The sequence below is a fragment of the Anolis sagrei genome, chromosome 1 (assembly GCF_037176765.1).
Source record: "Anolis sagrei isolate rAnoSag1 chromosome 1, rAnoSag1.mat, whole genome shotgun sequence".
NCBI classification, from domain to species: domain Eukaryota; kingdom Metazoa; phylum Chordata; class Lepidosauria; order Squamata; family Dactyloidae; genus Anolis; species Anolis sagrei.
The window spans coordinates 137,353,875-137,375,406 of record NC_090021.1 but is presented as its reverse complement, the minus strand read 5'-3'; positions in this window follow the sequence as shown (position 1 = coordinate 137,375,406).

Genomic DNA, 21,532 nt, shown 5'->3' with positions numbered 1-21,532 from the left:
GATTAATAGCAGCTATCCCCGCTGCCTGGTTCTCTGCAAAGTCACTCTTTGGAGAGAAGCAGGGTTCCCTCTCCTCAGGAGAGAGAGAGAGTGAGAGAGGGACGTCAGCATCGCGCCTGGCGTTGGGAAAAAGACGGGCAGCGAGCGAGCGAGGGGGAAGAGAGTGAGCTTGGGCTGAAGCGCAGGAACACACGCGCGCGCGCACAGGTTCTCTCTCCTCAGGAGAGATAGAGACTTTGGAGGAAAGCAAGCAGAGGGAGATAGCCATCAATCCAGCAAAGGCAGCAAGCGCGGGGTAGGAGAGCAAGCCGCTCGGGCAGGTTGGTTGGTTAATGGCATTGGAGGAGCCCAGCAGCAGCTGCTACTGCTTCGGGCACCCTGCTCCAGCGCAGGGCAGCTGCTCGCCTCCCTCGCCTTGACCCAAAACAGGAAGCTCGCTCGCCGCTCGCTCGCCCCTCTCAGCAAGCATCGGCAGGCGGCCATCTTAGTATTTCCGAAATGGATGGAAATACAAAAATTTTTGGCGCCTGCCGTTTCGATATTTAAAAACACTTCCGGGTTAAAAAAAATGTTTTGTAATCGTTTCATAATTCAAAAATTAACGAATTTTTTAACGAATTACGAATTAACGAAACGAATTGCACAGCCCTAGTAGTGAGGTCTGTTGGAACTAGGAAAATGGGTTTATATATCTGTGGAAAGACCAGGTTGGGACAAAGATACTATTTGGATGCTTGCCATATACGCAGGCGAAATGTCAGGAGAGAATGCTTATAGAACATGGCCATGTAGCCCAAAAAACCTGCAACAACCCAATGATTCCAGCCATGAAAGCCTTCAACAATACAGTACCCATATACTTGTCTTCAAATTATGCCATACTTTCTAAATGTTGAAAATGTGCCCAGTGGCACTTTTTAAAAACCTGTAGATAAAGGTAGATTTAAAAGACAGCAACAACAATGTTTTTGAAAACTTGACTGAGTCTGAATATACAGCTTGCATTCTCTTTCCCGGCACATATACCTTATGAAACAAACTGCACTCAGTTGGGATGGCCCACTGAGTTTCACAGTGGGAAGCGTGCATTAGATTAAAAGGATGCATTATCACAGGTGTGCTTAGGACCATAAAATGTAAGAGAACTAAGTACCATGCCAAGCTATTTAAAGGGCTGTTTATTGGCCTTATCGTTTACAAACAGGTGAACGGAGGGAATATGTTTCCAGGCTTTCCAAATTAATTTTCAGCAGAGATTTCACTTGCATTGGGGCGATAAGTAACTTGTATGGAATTGCAAGACAAAAAGTTTAGTGTCTTGCAAACTTGAAAGTTTTAGGCCTGCTTGCAAGCAAATGCAAACAGGAAGACAAGTAAGTCTCCCATTGCCACTTTCGAAATGAGTAAAAGAAATCAGAATTTTGGTACATAGACTATTAGCAAATACAGGGTGCCCAAACATGTGTGTACCCTTAACAGTTTATAATTCTGGGTTTTTTCCATATATCAGTTCATTACTTTTCGTATTTGTTTCAGAAAGAATAAAAACTAAATATAATGGTTTCTGTTTTGTTCAAATTTTCATTGTTCTGAAAATGTGTGTGGAGTTCAACCTATTATTCAGTAATTTCTTGGTCTTTCTAGTTGAAAATTAATATCAATGGTTCCCTGTCTGAATTCTCTAGAATGTAATTTAACAACATGTAACATTAGCATATCACAGTAACTGCCATGGTCCCATCATTTTACTGAATCTTGGGATCTGCAGTTTGATGAGTGGCATATAATTCTGTGCTAGAGAGCTCCAGTTCCATCAATGTTCATTGCCACTCTAGTAGAGAATTCTAAGTATTTCGCTGAACTACAAATTCCAGGGCTTTGCAGTACAGAGCTGTAACTGCTATAACAGTGTTGTGCAAATACAATTCAATCTTCAAAAAAATGGAATGAGACATGTCTGATCTTATGAAGGGTTGGGGGTCTAGACCCAATGATTTCAAGGGACAGGGATATTTATTTATTTATTTATTTGCTGTATTTCTATACCACCCCTCTCAGCCTTCCGGTGACTCGAGGTGGTTTACAAGGCAAAATTAAATGCCACAAAAACACAATTGCAATATAAAAATGTTAACATCAATACAATCATAACACAACAATAAAAAATAATTCAATAAATACTCATTAAAACAATGCCCAGTCCCATCGCGTAGTTGTTCCATTTCTTATGTCCATTACTCAGTATTTGCAAATGCCTGCTTGAATAGCCATGTCTTGAGTTTTTTCTGAAATGCTACAAGTGAAGAAGCTGATCTGATCTCCCTAGGAAGGGCGTTCCATAGCTGTGGGGCCACCAGTGAGAAGCCCCTCTCTCTTGCCCCCTGTCTCTCATCCCCTTATGACCCTACTTAGTGGTCATAATCAGATTAAGATTTTCTTAAAATTCTTAAAGCAACATAATTTTGCTACACATCTGAATGTCAGAAGGCCAATATTTTGAAATTTGGCAAACTTGCTTTTGACATTAATGCTTTCTGAGAAATTTATTTCATACTACTAAACATATATTGAAACAAGGACAACACTTGCTCCACCTTAGCATATATTACTCTTGGTATATAATTTCAAACCTTCTAACCTGTTCTCTATTTCCTTGCAAATAGGGATCAGCCCCTGCTGGGAAGGTCTTCCTGGGCCAATAAATATATAAATGAGTGAGAAAAACAACATTACATGTCATTATTCCTTGCCCTTTGCCGCACAGAGGGAATGGGAAAAAAATAAATAAGGTACAAAATGCAGTCTTCACAGAAATTGCCTCCAGCACTTTCTATTTGGAGTCCAATCATCAAAGGAGACTTTATATCAGGGCCTGAGTTAAGGGCGTAGTTCGGGGAATAGAAGGTCTCCTCAAAGGCACAGTCAAGGGAACCATGTCATGATTGATGATTGTGGATGTGAGTGTGTGTTTGTATGTATTTGTTGGAAGGAGGGAAGAGATGGACAATTAGTTATTTTCACACTTGGAGTATTTGTAAGCACTTTTTAGTAAATAACTTTCATTTTCTAAGTAGTTCTACACAGGCATTAAAACGCAGTTTCAAGCTGTCTCAAGATCAGGGTGTCCACAAATTGTACACCCCCAATATACACTATAGCATACATCTAGTCAGAAACGGCATGTTAAAAAAACTTACTGGAAATTCTGTAAAAAAAATCATAAAATCAACTGAAGCTGACAACTGTATATCCCATGCAGACCTGGACCTATGACTGAGAAATATGGAGTGCTTGTCACTGTGCATTTTAAAAATCTGTAGATCCAACGGCAGCTGGATCTACACTGGCCTATATCCCAGAATCTGTTCCCAAACTGTCTGCTTATCCCAGATTATTTGGCAGTGTAGACTCATATAATCCTACCAAAAGTGATATGAAAAAAATATTCATAAGTTTGGGGTGATCCCACATATATGGAAAAGGGCAACTGAATCCCGCACTTCCTTCATACTGAGGGCCTCTTCAACCTCAGACTCCAAGTCCTAAAATGCTACGTATGTCATCCCTGGTCCCAAAACAGTTCTTTCCTCTATTGCCAAACTTGCGGCCTTAGCAAGGAGTTCCCTCTTGGCTTCTTGTTATTTTTCATAGTTCATGTTTGTTGCATTTCCTTATCTGTATTATTGTCAGATAAAACAAACTGTAAAACAAAAAAGGCTTAAATATCCTAGCGGAGGTGGACCCAAATTTTTGGGCATAATGTTTAAATGAATGTATGAGGAAAAATGTGGTCCAGAAATATAAAATTCATTTTGTTAAACAATATAAAAAGGTGCATAAATTGATGTAGATGATATTGTATTCCAAATAAGTTGTCAAAAATGTCCACACACACACACATATACGCATGTGTGTGAGTTAGTAAGTGCACATATGTGTGTGTGTGTGTGTAGAGAGGAGGGTGGTATGCTTTCTTTTTTCTGTTTTGTCTCTTCTTCATCTTCTGTTTTCTCTTTTCCTAAGTGTGTATTACCTTGATTGTAAACTAATTGTTTGTGTTAAAACACAACCACACAGAGAGAGGTGTCTGTGTGTGTGTGGGGGGGGGGGGTTGTACTTTGCACTTGGATGGGGAACACCAGAGAATACGAGTTGCTGTAGGCCATATTTCAGAAGAAAGAAATGGCAGATCATCTCAGAGAATTCCTTGAGTATTTAAGAAAACCCTATGAAATCTATGGGGTCTCTATAGGTTGACAAATGACTTGAAGACACACAAACACACTGGCTTAAATAGCCTACATTGCCCTAGGACATTGAAAAGATATTGTGTTTTATGTGAGAGAGAAAAGTTCTTTAGAGATCTTCTCAAAATGGTACATATTGCACTTTCTGACATTTATGAGATGAACTTAGAAACGTTGTAGCTTGTGCTTTTTGGAGAAATCAAAGATGCATGAATACTATAGATTGAAAGGAGGACCATGCATGTATTTTTAAAATGTAAATAACTAAAATGCATGTGATCAAACAATATGCAGAAGCACATTTTTATTTTATAAGGAAAATTGGCAAAATAAATCCATCTTGGGAAAAGTGAAGAAGGCTATACATTTTTGAGGAGGTGTACCAAGAATGTGTACAGATATGTGAACAAAAATTTCACAATCTGATATGAACAAAGGATGGGATAGTGTAAATGTAGATTAAGGACCTTATCACATTGTCTAATGGATTTGCCACACATCATGGTAAATCCATGGGGTCCTGTCAGCGGGCATGGGGAACCCATTGCCTCATTGGCTGACTTGCCTAAGATCCCATCCCACGGGGAAGCATCCACCACCCAACTTTCCCCCATTGTTAGAAGACAACACAGGAAGCCTCCCATGTTACCGTTGCCACGACATATGCCACTTGTTCTCTTTCAGCACAGAGCTTGACCAGAAGTATGTATGTGTTGTGTAATGGGCTCCATGATAAAAGGGGAGAACAAGTGGTGAACAATGAGCAAAGTAGCTCATCTGATAAGGTCATAAGAGAGATGTAATGAAATCAAAGCTATGAGTTATTTAATGTCCATAGTCCTGTCCCTTTGTAAATTACATGGGGAAACAGTGTGCTCCATTTGAGCCCATCAGTAATTCCTAGTAGGATTTTTTTTATCAATTTAACTAAAGCTTAGTTGAGCTGAGGAAGCATAAGTAACCTTAAGGAACTGAAAAGAAATGAAAACTTAAACCAAGTTATTATTTATTTATTTATTTAAGTTCAACCAATCCCCACTCAAACTTCTGCATCATGGCACAAGCAGGGTATCTAACTCCACTCTCCTTCTACTGTTTTCCTGACATAGAAAGTTACATGGTTGAAGAGGAGTTTTCATGTAGAAGATAGCTCATGTAGATTCTCCATATGAACATGTATCATGGAAGTTTTAGGGTTCTATTTTTTTTTTGTACAAGCACAAGTACACAAGTAGAAATGCCTCGACTTCCACATTGAAAAATGTTCTAGGTAAATGATGTCTGAATGGGCTTTAGATGGAGAACTGGTTTTATTATGGCAGACACAAGGAGTGTAAAGTTGGTTAGCTGCAGGCCCTATCGGACTACTCCGTTATCTTGAAATCATTATACATTCACTGCCATGGCCATTTTGTGGTTTGTAGTTTACGGAGACCCAAGAGGTCTCTCTGTCTGATAACTCTTAAGTGCCCCCCCCCCCCCAATTACTAATTTCAGGATTCCATACAATGTTGCCATGACAGTTAAAGTTGAATAATAGCTCTTTAACTGTGTGGCATGATTATGATTCCACATCATACTTTCCTCACTGGAAAAAAAATCCATCCACATTGTATTCCCAAAAAGATGACGAACTTTTCCTATATGGCAGGAGGTTGGACTGGATGGTTCTTATGGTAGGCATCCTCATGATCTATGATTTTTTTTATCTAAATTCATCAAAATTATCCATAGTTTATGCAATAATGCCCTGGCAATGTTTTGAAGAGAGAGAAAAACTACCCCACTCATTCATTCTTATGGAAATAATTGTCTTGAACTTCTTTAATACCATGATCTTAATGAATGCATTGCTTAGGCAGAAGCAGGCATGTAGCCAGGGGGGGGGGGGGCTCGGGGGGCTTCAGCCCCCCCCGAAACTTTCATGGTGGTTCGCGAAAAGGCCTTAATGGTGCATTATTTAAACTGTTATGTTTATTCATATCATGATCTGATCACCATACTCAATATCCCATATGCATGGGGGTATTGGGGTAATGATACAAAAGGTTTGCTAGACTAGACCCTCTTTCACTCAGACTCAGCCCCCCCGAAACTCAGCCCCCCCCGTAACCCCCCCCTGAAAGAAAATTCAGCCCCCCCCCCCCCCCCGAAACGAAATCCTGGCTACGGGCCTGGGCAGAAGTAATCCTTTTCAAGTTCAGTAGGATTGAGTCCCTAACTGAGTAGGTGTAATCTTTAATTTCTTGGCAGAGTGGACTATGATGAACAGAAAAATTTGAAAGGTAATGTCGTGATAAATAAAAGCCAGCTCAGGAAACTGTCTTTAGGAGGAAAGCTCTGATCAAACTGTGGATTTGGCATCCAAGAGAAGGAAAGAATTAAATGCACAAAGAAAACAGAAGTAAAGAAAGCAGCTATTCTTAGAATGTGAGATGAGGAAAAACTGGGAATAAAAACCCAAAGGAGAAGTAGAAGGGCTGTTTGTATCTCTGTGTGACAACATCAATAAAAAAGGAATCTAAATGCTGAAATAAGGGATGGCAGTAAAGGGATGCTTGGTTGGCAAGGAAGATGCCAATTGAGAGAGATGGCACTATGGCATTTAAAATAAAATAAGTGGTTCTCACTCAGTATCTCACATCATTTTAAATCTTTCGAAGTGTGACCAAGTGCTTGCAATCTGCAATTCATACATCTCGCCCTGCTGATAAATCGGGATCTCAGGCAGCTCACATCTTAACCAGTCCTGATGTCCTGATGCTTGCCACTTCACACATTGTTCTCCACTGTGGTTTGGCAGGTCTCCCAGTGCGCACTAACCCATCCGATTTCTTACTTCATGGCATTTGCAGCGTGTGACTTCAGAGCTGCCCCTCTTTACTAGATAGTGAGATACTGAGATGTGGGCAGAATATTTATTTTTGCATGCTTTTCTCCTTTCTTTCTCTCTTGTCTTTCTCTCTTTCTGTGAGGTCTTTGTTTTGCTTTTTGGTCTCCACAGTTGGCTCCCCCTCCCCTCTTTCTGCCAGACTTTTTCATTATCTTGCTGCAAAATTCCAATCTGCCTCCTAAACTGAGACATGTCCTTCCTCTTCTGATATTGCTCATTTCTGCTCTCCATATTCCCTGGGGCGGCTGGGGAGGGATTTGCATACAGTTGGCAGTTTGTTTATATGCTCCTTCAGTCTTATGGTGTTGTAATTTGAGTTTGTCTGGAGGTATTTGTATGCAACGGGAATTGGTGAACATCTAAGCCTGGATCTAATAAATAGAGATGAATGAATACATGTGTAGCCATGTGCACCTCAGGCTTCCAAAACTAGTAAAAATAATTAACCAAGCTCATGTGCCTTAAGAAGAGGATGGATCTCAGGAAACGTAAAGTAACAGCTTTGGGAGCCATTAAGAGTATCTAGGCTAGCTGGGGAAAAACGAATCCCCACTTTCCACTTCAAATGATACTCATTTTCAATCTAATTATCTCTTTTTTCCTTCTGATCTTAATCATTGCTGTCATGCTGTGAGGAAAATAATGTCTCTGAAAATAATACAGAAAGCCATCGGGTAGGAAGAGACAGAACAAGACTTCCCAGTTGGTGTACTGTTGAATACTAAGAAGTGGCATAAGGAACAACAATGCTGATTTGCTGAAATCTATTAGTTTGCCACTGTTCTGAGCTAGGTAGGTTACTGAACATGGATCTTCAGTTTCTATACTAAGGAACCTGGGGATTAATATGATATTAAGAGGAATCAGTTTTAATGAGCTGCATATTGTACATATTTGAAGACTGGTATCTTTATTCATAAAAGCAGATAACAATACAACAAAAGGTGAGGGTGTTTTTATCATGGTGTGATAAAAATGCTATTGTGATCATAATTTTCAGATATTTCCCATCCATTGACTTGGTCTTTTTGTGTAGTGTAAAAAAATAAATTCACATAGTCAAGGATATTTTTATATTCAGGAAAAGTAGGAAATCAAGTAACACTGTAGCACAAAATAGCATGTTGGTTGCACACCCTCACTACCTGCCAGGATGACTCCACTGCATTCCACTGTTGAATAAATATATTTATTCATTTACAATATTAGTACTCTGCCCTATATCATGAGATCTCAAGGTCTTTTACAAGTAAAATCAATTTAAGCAGATTGAAATACTGAATTCTAAAATAAAATACTCTAAACAGATTGAAAACATATTAATCAACCTAACAAGTGGAAAACAAGTGAAAAAAACTGAAAAAAAGGTATAAACCCATGTACATAAATCATTTAGGTCACAAAAAGCTTTAATAAAGAATCATGTTAAATATAGTGCATATTATACACCCACACTAAAATAGTGTTATAAACAATCCTGAAATAAACTGGTGCTGTTTTGGCTTCTTAAAAGAGGGCATTCCACAGTCATTCATTCATTTATTTATTTACAGCATTTATATACTGCGTTTCTCACCCCTAGGGGGACTCAAAGTGGTTTAGTCAGGATGCTACAGCTGATTGAAAAACTCTGTTCCCCACATCTTTACGCAGAATATTAACCACAGTGGTCCACATGGAGTAATCCATCTCTGGTAGATTTCAAGAAGAATGCCTGCCTTCAACTATTGAAATCTAATGCTTTTTAGGGTTTTTTATATTAACAGTCAGTCTCCAGAAATGTATGCAGTAGTGAAACCCTCCTAAACAACAGGTTTCTTCCACATGTTTGGAACTTGACAATGCAGATTTTATCTCACAAGGTCACTATGCATGCATTGGAAATTTTTCCATCTATAAACATAATTCCAGGATTCGGAAAGTGTAGAGGTAGAGGATGCACATTCGTATGTAGACCAGTGGTTCTCTACCTGTGGGTCCCCAGATGTTTTGGCCTTCAACTCCCAGAAATCCTAATAGCTGGTAAATGCCATTTATCATCCAGGAGCTGCTGATTGTGGTATAGTTTTTCGCTGGCAATCTCACCAGGTTGACAAAATATAGTCAGCAAAGCTGGCATGCTACTTTAGATTCATCATGGATAGATTAAATAGATTTGAAATAGTTTGACTACCTCTCAGTTCTTTATTTCATACATCTCACTTCCTTACAAGATCCTCCATAACAACAAAATGAATTCTTATGTTGTGTTGTATTTTATCTGATGGCAATGTAACAGATAGTAAAAGATTCTTGACCATCTTCTTTTGTAATTAGAATGCATTTCATGCAATGAAGGTTAATGTCTACTGTTGGGTGAGAGGGTAGCTGGGTAGAGAACCTGGCTCCTTGCCTATCTGGAATTATGTGCCTTCTATCAACCATCCCATCTGGTTGGTGGCTTATCCTTTCCCTGCCTCCTGGTCTTGTTATCATTTGCATGGCCGATTCCCCTTGAAACCTGGTATGTATTTATACATTCATTGAATGTGTGTATGCAATAAAAGGATTATCGTTGTTACTATCCTGCATATCAATGTCATCCTATTTTGTTTCCTTGTGATAGGAAAAGTGTTGTTATGACTTCAACCTGATACTGCAGAACTTTAGGAGAGAATGTAGGACATCTTTTATGAATCCACATCTGTTTCATTCTGCAATCTCATAACTCAGAGCTGGAACTGATACCAGAGCTGACAAACCTTCAAGGTGCCTAATGTGTGATATTGGCTGTTATCATTTTGGCTTGCATTCAAAGCACAAGGCCAAAAAATATTACTAGGAGAAAACTGATACAACTAGAAATAAGAGGAAGCTAATCTGCCTCATTTTAAAACTGGTTTGGAGGAAAGGGATCAATGAATGGCAGGGGCTTTGTCTGGAAGATTTACACAGGGGAAACAGTGAAGAAAATTGAGTGTTGAGGAAATGTGAAAATTGTTATTTGTGCTTACTGTTGTGTGCCTGCAGGTAATTTCTGACTTATGGAAACCCTATGGTAGGGTTTTATTTGAAAGATTTCTTCACAGGGGGCTTGCCTTTGCCTTCCTTGACAGGTGAGAATTGCCCAAGATCACCCTGTGGGTTTCCTTGTTTAAAAAAGTATTTTTATTCAGCATTTCCAAATACATTAAAATAAAAAGGAGATACAGATATACATAAAAAAGAAAAAAGAAAGAGAAAAAATGCAAGCCACCATACTATACTGGATAATTAATACTTATCAGTATTACAAAAGTGCACAGTGTAAATGTTAGGAATACAGGATTTAACCTATAAAATTTATCCATTTTTAGAATGAATTTCCTTTCCCACCAAACTCCCAACATGATCTTTTCCTTTTGTTTGCATCATTGTAGCATGCTTACTTTTTTGTACACCTGCCTTCCTGCCTATGACGGTATAGTTACATGAGTCACTGTTGTAAAGCAAATTGCATTTATGCCCATTAATTTTTGACAAGCTGGACCCATAGACCCTTAGTCAGTCTTCAGATATTCTCTGTGTTAATACCAACCGGCTCCTTCAACTGGATTCAAAGTGGAAACCCTTTACCATAGAGATAAATGATTATTCTGTCCATCCGATTCACTTTTAAAAGAAGAAAAACGTAGTTCAGCCCCTTCGTTTATGTCATATCTTTAAATAAAAGTAGATAATATAAGTACTGAATATACTCATGGGAAAGTGTAAGACTTTTAGTTAACATATTTATAGGCCAGGGTAAGTGCTGTGTTTTTAAAACACTTAGCAAAAGAAAAATAATTAAAAGATGAATTACCCCCTTATTTAAGTAGAGGAGTGAAAGCAATGCTTAGACCATCCCAGCAGAACCTAAAAGAACGACTGACCCCTCTGCTCTTGCCACTGCAGCATTCCTTTTGGACTTTTTGGATGCCTGGTCAGGGAAATGGTGGTGACAGCTTTTGGGCACTTTCTCTCACAGTAATGCCAGAGAATAGAGATGGTTCAGTGCTTCCTTTAGGTTCTCCCAGGATAGACTAAGCTCCCAAGATAATCTCTTTAAAAAATAAGATTTAACATTGCACCCTAACCTTTAGTTTAAAAAAGGAATCACACGTCTCTGAAGAGGAGGTCAAATGGTCTTTTTTAATACATGGGCAGAAAAAAATGGAGACAGTTGTGTCCAAGGTCAGCTGGCCCTCTCTGCTCTGCAGAGTGACAGTTGATTTATCCACAAGTCACATAAAAATCCATAATTGTGATTTCCAACCTACCTTCCACTTAAAGAAGAGGTCAACTTATCTACGAGTATATACAGCATTTCTGCAGGAGCCTCTTCATAGACTGTGCCTTGTGTGGGGGGAACTTAATGCAGGAGCAAAACACAGGTGTGTCACTGTGGTAATGAAGGATAATAATGTCTCCTTTTCCCTGTGGAGTAATGTAAGCAGAAATCAGGGAAAGAGCAAGCCTGTTCACATGGCCTTTTTCTGCAGTCACAGGGGTTATTAGTGACGATGCCCTTCATAATTGGTACAACATGCATAGAATTTCACTGGCACATATTGACTCTTGGACATCAAATATGACCTGTAAAGGGTGTTATATGCTTCAAGCAATTGAACTAGAGGTTCCAATCCTCAGAGGGCTAAATAGACATAAGCTGCACTAATTCCAGTTATATCTTGGAGCGGTGCAGTTTTAAACACTTATCTCAGGGTTTCATAGCATTCCAAAAACAAGATAATGATTGCTTCTGTTTCAATTGACAAGAAAACGTCAACAGCAAAGCTCATTTTATACCTCTCGAGAGTATCTCTTGTTTGGCTAATAAAGACACCAACTAGTCACGCAGTTTGCTTGTTGACTACATCACAAAAGTCATTTTAGTATCAGAGCACAATCACACATATCACACTTTATTCTGTTTAGGGCACTTTTATTCTGCTCAGCTTTCTTCTTTACCTACCATGTGGAGTTTGTGCAAAGGGAGAAGGTGCCACAGGTAGTGAGTAGGGCTGGGCGGTTTCATTTCGTTAATTCGTAATTCGTTAAAAATGCGTTAATTTTTTAATAACGAAGCGATAACGAACCATTCTGGAGCAACTTAAAAACGAAACGAATTTTTAAATACGTTTTGTAAATGCTTCGTATTTTGTTATGTATTCGTTTCATTATTGGTTTGAGGTCGTTTCGTTATTATTTCCGCATGTCTGGGGCAAGTTTTATAGTTGTTTTTTGTTTAATTAGTGAAAAAAAATTATAATATCACACCAACAGTCAACAACAGAGGGAGAGGGAAGCTTCAGAAGTTTTTTTAGCGTATTGCGCGATCGCGGCCGCCATTAACGAATCGATTCGTTATTGTTTCGTTATTGTTTTGTAATTTTTTTACCATTTATGAAATTTCGTAAATATCGAACTTTTTTAAGGAAAATTTTGTAATTATTTTAAATAACGAAACGCAAAACCCCCCAAAAAACGAATTGATTTTAGAAACAAATTTTTCCGTTGTTACCCAGGCCTAGTAGTGAGTTATTTTCCTTCTGTATTTGAGTTCACAAAACACAACAATCAATGCAAGAATAACAATAATCACAAAAAATATCACCATCTCTTTGCTGCACAGGCCTGTTTTGGGATGAATGGTTGGTAATGCCCCATTCTTAATGTCAAAACCCACACCATGATGGCCTCTCAAAAATCCATTCCTAGCCACAAAATGATGAGGAGAAAGATTATTTCTTTCATATAGATGTACCTAATAGGGATGACTGAGCTCACTATTTGATTGCATTTGAATGTGAAAACCAGCCAGATAGCTTTCTAACTAACAAAGTATAAAACAGAAACTATATTATGTTTCTGTCTTCACCATTTTAGCTCCTAGAGCCTGCCATGCCAAAGAAATGGTAAACATGGTTATCTCAAATGTGTCTGCAATGTCATTGCTCCATTCAAGACAGCAGAATTGTGTTTCCCAGGGGAGTAAGTTCCTCCTGGTATCTGGTACACAAGCACCAAAACCAAATGCAGGGAGAGCTAATTCTGACTTCACTGTCACCATGATTTTTCATTGCCATGTCTAGAGTGTTGTGCTAGTTTCCTAGTGCAGGGTGTAAAACTGAAGACCAAGATGAGGGATTGATTGGTAGAAGGGACAGGGAGGGGAATATAGAGGAAGTTGTAGCTGGTTTGGAAATATCTAGAAACATATATTTCAGAGCCTGTTCGCATAAATTTTGTATGTCCTCGCCCTGCTCAGTTTGTAAGGCAATTATTTTTATGGAGATTGCTCAGATGTAGTAGCCAGAAGTAACTGAGTTGGAATGGCCATCTCTTGACTGAGGAAATAAATACTCTCTTTCTTCCCCTCCTACAAATTATTCCTTGTTCCAGTGCCACTTCCATTATAAAATGTGAGCTCTTTGGCTTGCTGGATATAAACCAAGCAAGTAGATAATAAAGCTTCACCTGGTAGATGACAACCTGAGGAAGGGCTGAGGTTGTTCTTTTTATTATTGAGTGCGAAGAATGGGGATTCAAATGATGAAGAAAGCTCAGAGAGGGGAAGAAACAATGGTGTGTTCACAGGAGGGGGGGGTGCATTTTCTGTTCCATGCCATTCACACCCAGACTAGTTGAGCCTTTATCATCCCAATTGCCTCCTCACATCCTTACAGAAAGCAACAACAGCACCAATCTTTCCCATGGTTTGACGGCTGCCAGGAGAGGAGTAGGTTATGCATGAGTGATAATAAGCTTATTTTTTTCCTCTTGCAACTCCTTTTCACTCCAGAAATATTTGCATGACCCCAGGTATATAAAGATATAAAATAAGTATACAAATAAACATTTACTGATAATAAATCAGTAATATACTAATGCCTAAGCACTCTATTGTCAACACATTAAATTTCTTTTTAAGGGTTTGCGAATAAAGACATGAATCCTCTTTTCAGTCTCAACTAAAACAGACTTGCTGAATTAATCATCCTTTAATAAGTGTTGTGTTATCATTGGTTTGTTGGATCAATTCTACTCAGGGCCAACTGCTAATAATATACCAAAGAGATATCAAGGCCCAGATCTGAATTTCTACTGATTTTTGTCAAAGTTCAATGGACAATATGAAGTTTTCTACCCAGATGAAACATCCAAGGAAATTTCACTGGAAATGAAAAAGGTTTTAGATGAGATTTGTCATGTTTCTCAAAAGGATAATACTTTTCACTAGACTTAGTAAAAGCAGTTCATCTGGTCTTTTCAAAAATCATCTCCTTTGCTTTTGATGTCAGACTCAAGATTATGACATTTTATATTTTTAAAAGAAAAAAGTAAGAAACAGCAATCAACTGGGGAGGCTGACATCCTTGCAGACAACGGTGTCTTGATTGCATGAATATATATATATATATATATATATATATATATAGAGAGAGAGAGAGAGAGAGAGAGAGAGAGAGAATGGATCTCTCTCTCTCTCCCCCTCCTCTCTCTCTCTCTCTCTCTCTCTCTATATATATATATATATATATATAGAGAGAGAGAGAGAGAGAGAGAGAGAGAGAGAGAGAACATATCACAGGAACATTTTCAGATACCAGTTACATTCTCCAAGAATCATTGGAAGACTTCCCGAGTTGCTTCTTTCAAGCGCAACCAAGAATGATTGAACATGCATGCATTCTTGACTGGAACCTAAAGTTTTAAGAACATTCTTGCTAACATATGAGAAAAGCCTCATCTTTTCTCACACAGAGAATCAGAAAGAGAAAAATAACTAACCCCTAGTGATGTCATGTATTCTCTAAAATACCATCCCAACTATGTTAAATCTACCATGACAATCTAGCTACAGTAACACTTAAGGACTTCTAACTTAGCAGCACTGTGGCAATGGATTGTATAAGTCTTCATTGTTATATGCAATAATAATCATTTCTGTTACCAGGTACAGAATACATTTGACAGCTGAGCACAAATTCTATTATTTTGGATGAAGGACAAAATCTCCATCTTTACTCATCACACATTTTATATAACTGTCACCATTCTATTGCTTCTTCTGCATCCCAGCCTTGCAATTTAAATGCTCTATATCCTTCAACCTTTAGACATAGGAAAGAAAGCCAGCATGGTGTAGTGCTCTGACTGTTTGTCATAGACTGTGGATACCAACATTCAGATTGGAGCTGCTGCAATATTACTTTATCTGGTTGCATGGGTCACACTTTTGTCGTTACCTTGCCAGAAGTGATGTCACTTAAAAGCCTCAGGCAGGGAGCTGCTTGTAGCAAATGACACAGCAGTGGGTCTGTTGTGCATGCCACTGCACCAGGAAGATACTTCTGTCCACATCTCGAAAATGCCATGATCACTCCAGAGCTTCTGGAGCTTCTGCTGAAAATCCAGCTATACTGAGCATTTGAAAAGTGAGTCCACATTAATCAATTCATGTAGACATGGCCCTAGACATTGTAACAAACAACTTCATCTTACATGAATCATCTAATAATTTATGGTGGGTTTTTTTTTTAGAATAATAGATAAAGGCAGGGTAAAGGACCTTAAGAATAAAACACAAGCTGAACTTCCACTTCTAACCCAAACCTTCCTTCTTCCTCCAATTTCAAAACCCAAACTCCTAACTGACTTAAAATCGTTCCCCTGCCCATCCTGGCTTCTGAAGGAGGCCAGAGGGGGATTGGCTGAGTGGGTAACGGTGGTGGTTAACGCCTCCCTCCGGGAAGGCAAAATTCCACCGAGCCTAAAACAGGCTATTATAAAACCGCTGTTGAAGAAACCATCACTAGACCCCACTAAATTTGACAACTTTCGGCCTGTTTCCAATCTTTCCTTCTTGGGTAAAGTCATGGAAAGCGTGGTGGCCTCACAACTCCAGGTATTCTTGAGAGACACGGATTATCTGGATCCGGCACAGTCTGGTTTCAGACCGGGACATGGTACCGAGACGGTCTTGGTCACCTTAGTGGATGATCTGCGCCGGGAGCTAGACAGGGGGAGTGTGTCCCTGTTGGTGCTCCTGGACCTCTCAGCGGCCTTCGATACTGTCGACCACGGTATCCTTCTGGGGCGCCTTGCGGAAATGGGTCTTGGGGGCATTGCTTTGCAGTGGCTCCAGTCATTTCTGGAGGGCCGTACCCAGAAGGTGTTATTGGGGGACTCCTGTTCAACACCACAGCCTTTGACCTGTGGGGTTCCACAGGGCTCTATATTGTCCCCCATGCTGTTTAATATCTACATGAAGCCGCTGGGTGAGATCATCCGGAGTTTCGGGGTGCGGTGTCATCTGTACGCAGATGATGTCCAACTCTGTCACTCCTTTCCACCTGCTACTAAGGAGGCTGTCGAGGTCCTGAACCGGTGCCTGGCCGCTGTAATGGTCTGGATGAGGGCGAACAAACTGAAATTAAATCCAGACAAGACAGAGGTACTCCTGGTCAGTCGCAAGGCCGAGCAGGGTATAGGGTTACAGCCTGTGCTGGATGGGGTCGCACTCCCCTTGAAGGCGCAGGTTCGCAGCTTGGGTGTGATCCTGGACTCATCGTTGAGCCTGGATCCCCAGGTTTCAGCGGTGACCAGGGGAGCATTTGCACAGCTTAGGCTCGTGCGCCAGCTGCGCCCGTACCTTGGGAAGTCTGACTTGGCCACGGTGGTACACGCTCTGGTCACATCCCGCCTTGACTACTGCAACGCTCTCTACGTGGGGCTGCCCTTGAAGACGGCCCGGAAGCTTCAGCTAGTCCAGCGCGCGGCAGCCATGTTACTAACAGGAGCAGGACGCAGGGAGCATACAACGCCCTTGTTGTTCCAGCTCCACTGGCTGCCGATCTGCTACCGGGCCCAATTTAAGGTGCTGGTGTTATCCTACAAAGCCCTAAACGGTTCCGGCCCAAAATACCTTTCGGACCGCATCTCGGCCTATGAGCCTACGAGGACCTTGAGATCGTCTGGGGAGGCCCTTCTCTCGATCCCGCCTGCCTCACAGGCACGTCTGGCGGGGACGAGAGAGAGGGCCTTCTCGGTGGTGGCCCCCCGGCTGTGGAACGCCCTCCCTGTTGACATCAGACAGGCGCCCTCCCTTATGTCCTTCCGTAAGAGCCTGAAGACATGGCTATTCGAGAAGGCATTCAATTAAGTGCTACAGTAACTGGAAATGACAACTGGAACGGAATATGACTACGAGACTGATTATGATTCTACTATAAGACAAAGATCCGCCTAGTCAAAGCCATGGTATTCCCTGTAGTCACCTACGGATGTGAGAGCTGGACCTTAGGGAAGGCTGAGCGAAGGAAGATCGATGCTTTTGAGCTGTGGTGTTGGAGGAAAGTGCTGAGAGTGCCTTGGACTGCGAGAAGACCCAACCAGTCCATCCTCCAGGAAATAAAGCCCGATTGCTCATTGGAGGGAAAGATACTAGAGACAAAGTTGAAGTACTTTGGCCACATCATGAGGAGACAGGAAAGCCTAGAGAAGACAATTATGCTGGGGAAAGTAGAAGGCAAAAGGAAGAGGGGCCGACCAAGGGCAAGATGGATGGATGGCATCCTTGAAGTGACTGGACTGACCTTGAGGGAGCTGGGGGTGGTAACGGCCGACAGGGAGCTCTGGCGTGGACTGGTCCATGAGGTCACGAAGAGTCGGAGACGACTGAACGAATGAACAACAACAACATAAGACGAAGCAGATTATTTTAGTGTAATTAGATGTTTGTGTAGTAGTGATATGTTGTTTTCTGTCATGTTGGCTCATTGTAAATTGTCTTTTATATGTTGTACACCGCCGCGAGTCGCCCCAGGGCTGAGAGCGGCGGTTAATAAATGCAGCAAATAAATAAAATAAAATAATTTTTTCTCCTAGCGTCATCTTTGCTCTGCCCACTTTCTTCCTCCAGGGCTATTGACCAATCAGGTGGCACCACATACCCTAAAGGCCGCCTGCTGTTTCCGCCCCTTCTTGGCTCTATACTAACAAAATGGATGCCTGCTGGCTCCGCCTCCTCAGCTTTGAGTTAAGAAAATGGCTGCATGGTTTCTTAAAAAAAGAAACCAAACACCAATCTTGCACAGTAGGCCAGTACGTTACAGTCATGTATTTTAAAAGTCCTTTCCAGACATGTATGGCCATTTGGCTTAGGGAAGAAATGTGTTTGTTTTGCATTTCAATATGAAACAACCTATGTTTCTTTTCATTTAATAATATATAAACTTCAATGCAATTGTGCTTAGTTTTTGAGATGCAATTACCTGTTCTAAAAAAAAATGCAAGAATGAGAACACTTCACACAAGCATTAATGGAGGCAAATATGTACAAAAATAAATGTCAATGGATGTGAAAACAGAACAGAATAAATAGTTGCTATTCAAAAATTGCAAAAGTCATATAGATTTTTTAAATATCTGTAGCATGAACAGTCACTGTAAGAACTGCATATATGCTCCTTAACATAAACAAACAACCCACTGAGAAACCAAGCAATGACTGAAAACTATCTGGAAATTTGGCCTTCTTCTGAAGTCTGTGAAGACAAGCACACTAAGGAACAACTAGAGGTTTAAGATTAGGGATAGCAGGAGAGGGTAGGGGGGATCCCATTACTTATTTTCCAAGAAACGAAATTATATTACCTAAGGAGAAATTACTCATATTCACCCTACAAATGTCTATCGAGATAGGAAAATCTAGACACCAAGTTTCACTGAGAGTCAAATGCTGGAGGACATCTGTGAATGCATCTCTTCAATAGCCTGATCATTCAGGAAACTGATCGTGCATGAATAGAATCACAGTTGACTTTCCAAGTCATTGAAGAACTCCTGTGGGGAAATAATCATTTCTTTGGGAAAACATTATACAGCCAAGTGTTACAAAAATGACATGTGTATTCAAAACTAGACAATTAGTCATGAACATAGGTGAGATCTCTAACTGGACTTGTGAGGTTTAAGCCTCACAAGTCTAGTTATTTGGGCGACTAATCACAAACAACTAGAGAAAATAAGTAAAACAACACCACCACCACCAACAATGTTGATGTTTTATTTATATCCTGCCCCTTCTCACCAAGGGGGCTTGGGATGGCTTTCAACAAAGGAAACTATGTACATAATATCAGTCACACTTACAATCCAAAAAATGTTAAATAAATACATCAAACCATACAAATACATAGAAGAAAAATAAATCCCAATAAACATATTAATTATAACTCATAAGCATCACCCAGATTAATATAAAACTTTGCAACAATGAAGACATATACCATTGTACCATGAAAAACATCTCAGAACCTGTTTTGTTAGTAAAAGCAATAAAACTCTGTTAAATTTAATTCCATTAAAAACCTCCATCTCTTGATTCTATAAAAAAAAGTTCTATATTGCTTTATTGAGTCCTGCAACTAGCACATAAGACATTTCCCTACTTTGTCAGTGGTTAAGGTGATATGAGATATCTGTGCTACAAAACCTTTGTTTACTCTATGCAAAGACTTATATTTTTCTTGGATTCAACTGAAATATATAGAAGCAATAAAATCTCTGGTAACATCAGTAACTGACCTGACCTACAGATATTAAGTGCATGCCACCATGGAGAATGCACCTATTACAACCTTCTGTATCCCAGAGTACTTTTTTCTATGTGGAAAGGGAACATAATGTTAGTAAATAACAGCACAGTTTCACTGAATAAGCAGGGGGCATAGGGTTTGTAGTTTCACATAGAATATTTATTTACACTCAACATATAAATTGTTAAGGGCTTTCTGATAGCAAGGAATGAAGACTGAGTTGTGTGCATGACAGACCTCTTTAGAAGAGCACCTTAAGTTTAGATATCTGGCCTAGAAAGCTGACCTAAACATACACATGCAATGTTGATTTAAGATGTTATATTAGAATGTAAGGGTGCTGAGGTCAGAGCTCCGTTCTGTCCAGATTCTGGTATGTCACAGTGTGGTCCTCTAATTTCTTCTTGCAAGAGTGTGCTTCAAGTCACCCGTTGACTTATGGCAACCCCATTAATTTCATAGGATTTTCTTAGGTATGGAATACTCAGAGGTGGTTTTGCCCATTCCTTTATGTGAAATGTAGGCTACAGCACCCTGTGTTTATTGGTGCCCCCAATAAAATACTAGCTGGGGTTGCTCCTGCTTAGGGTGCATCCAGACAGTGCCAAAATGCAGGTTTCAAAAATGGGGCAAAAAATCCGGGGACCTGACAGCAGGTCCACATACAGACCTGTCAATCCCAGGAAATGTTCCCCCGCAATCCTCTCATCTTCCTTTGAAACAGATCAAAATGGAGGGCAGACGGGGGACATCCAGTGGAAGTTTTTTTGTTTTTGTTTTAAATTCACGCTGTTATGTGCTGGACCTCATATGCACACCTGCAAATATCTTAATGTACACACAGATTTCTTATTTCTCTCTTCACCTAATTGTTAATTCAAGCTCTGTTTAATATTCTCAAGTTTAAAAGAGTTTCAGAGAGTTTTAATTGCTTTGAGCGACCTGTTTGTTTGTGGCTCCATGTTTTGACAGACCAATCAGCTGATCGGCTGTTCCAGGCTTTTAAAATTTGCATGTGGACTGGTGCAGTCCACACAGAAGGAAGCGAAGGAAATCACATCTTTTGCATGACTGCAGGGATATACAGTCATGTGATGGTACACATTTTTCGGGCAGAATCGGGTTTTAAGCACGCCTTTTTAACATGTGCTTTTCAGCTGTTAACCCGATTCTGCCTGCACTTTGGCTAAACATTATTTAATCACCACACCTTTTATCCTGGTTACTTCTGGAGTTTTAACCATGTGAGTCCCCCCCCCCTCGAGGGGGTTGAGAAGGGCGGGGTATAAATATCCAAAAATAAATAAATAAATAAATAAATAAATAAATAAATAAATAGAAGGGCCCTTGGTGTCCAAAATCAGGCAGAATCTACTGCCTTTAGCACTATCTTCATCATCATCATCATTACTTTTTCTCTCTTGAAAGAGACTCAAAGCATCAAAAAGACTCAAGGTGACAGTGTGGTGATAGGTGAGAATTCCTTTCAATACTGCTGTCAAAAATGAAAAGTGTTTTCTCACCATGGCATAAATGATAAGGTTAAACCAGGGGATTTGTGCTGCCCTCCAATCATTGACCCTTCTGGCTGTTCTTAAAGTGTAAAACATCTTGAAAGGCAAAAAGTAAAGTATTCAACTTCTGAGCAAGAACCATTTCTTTCAGCAAAGGAATAAACATCTGAGCAAGACCGGTAATGACATGGCCTGATCTAACAAATGCCTATATATTGGTACAAAGTCAGACATCAGCTTGAAGTTTGTCTTGTTATTAATTATGAATGTAGGAAG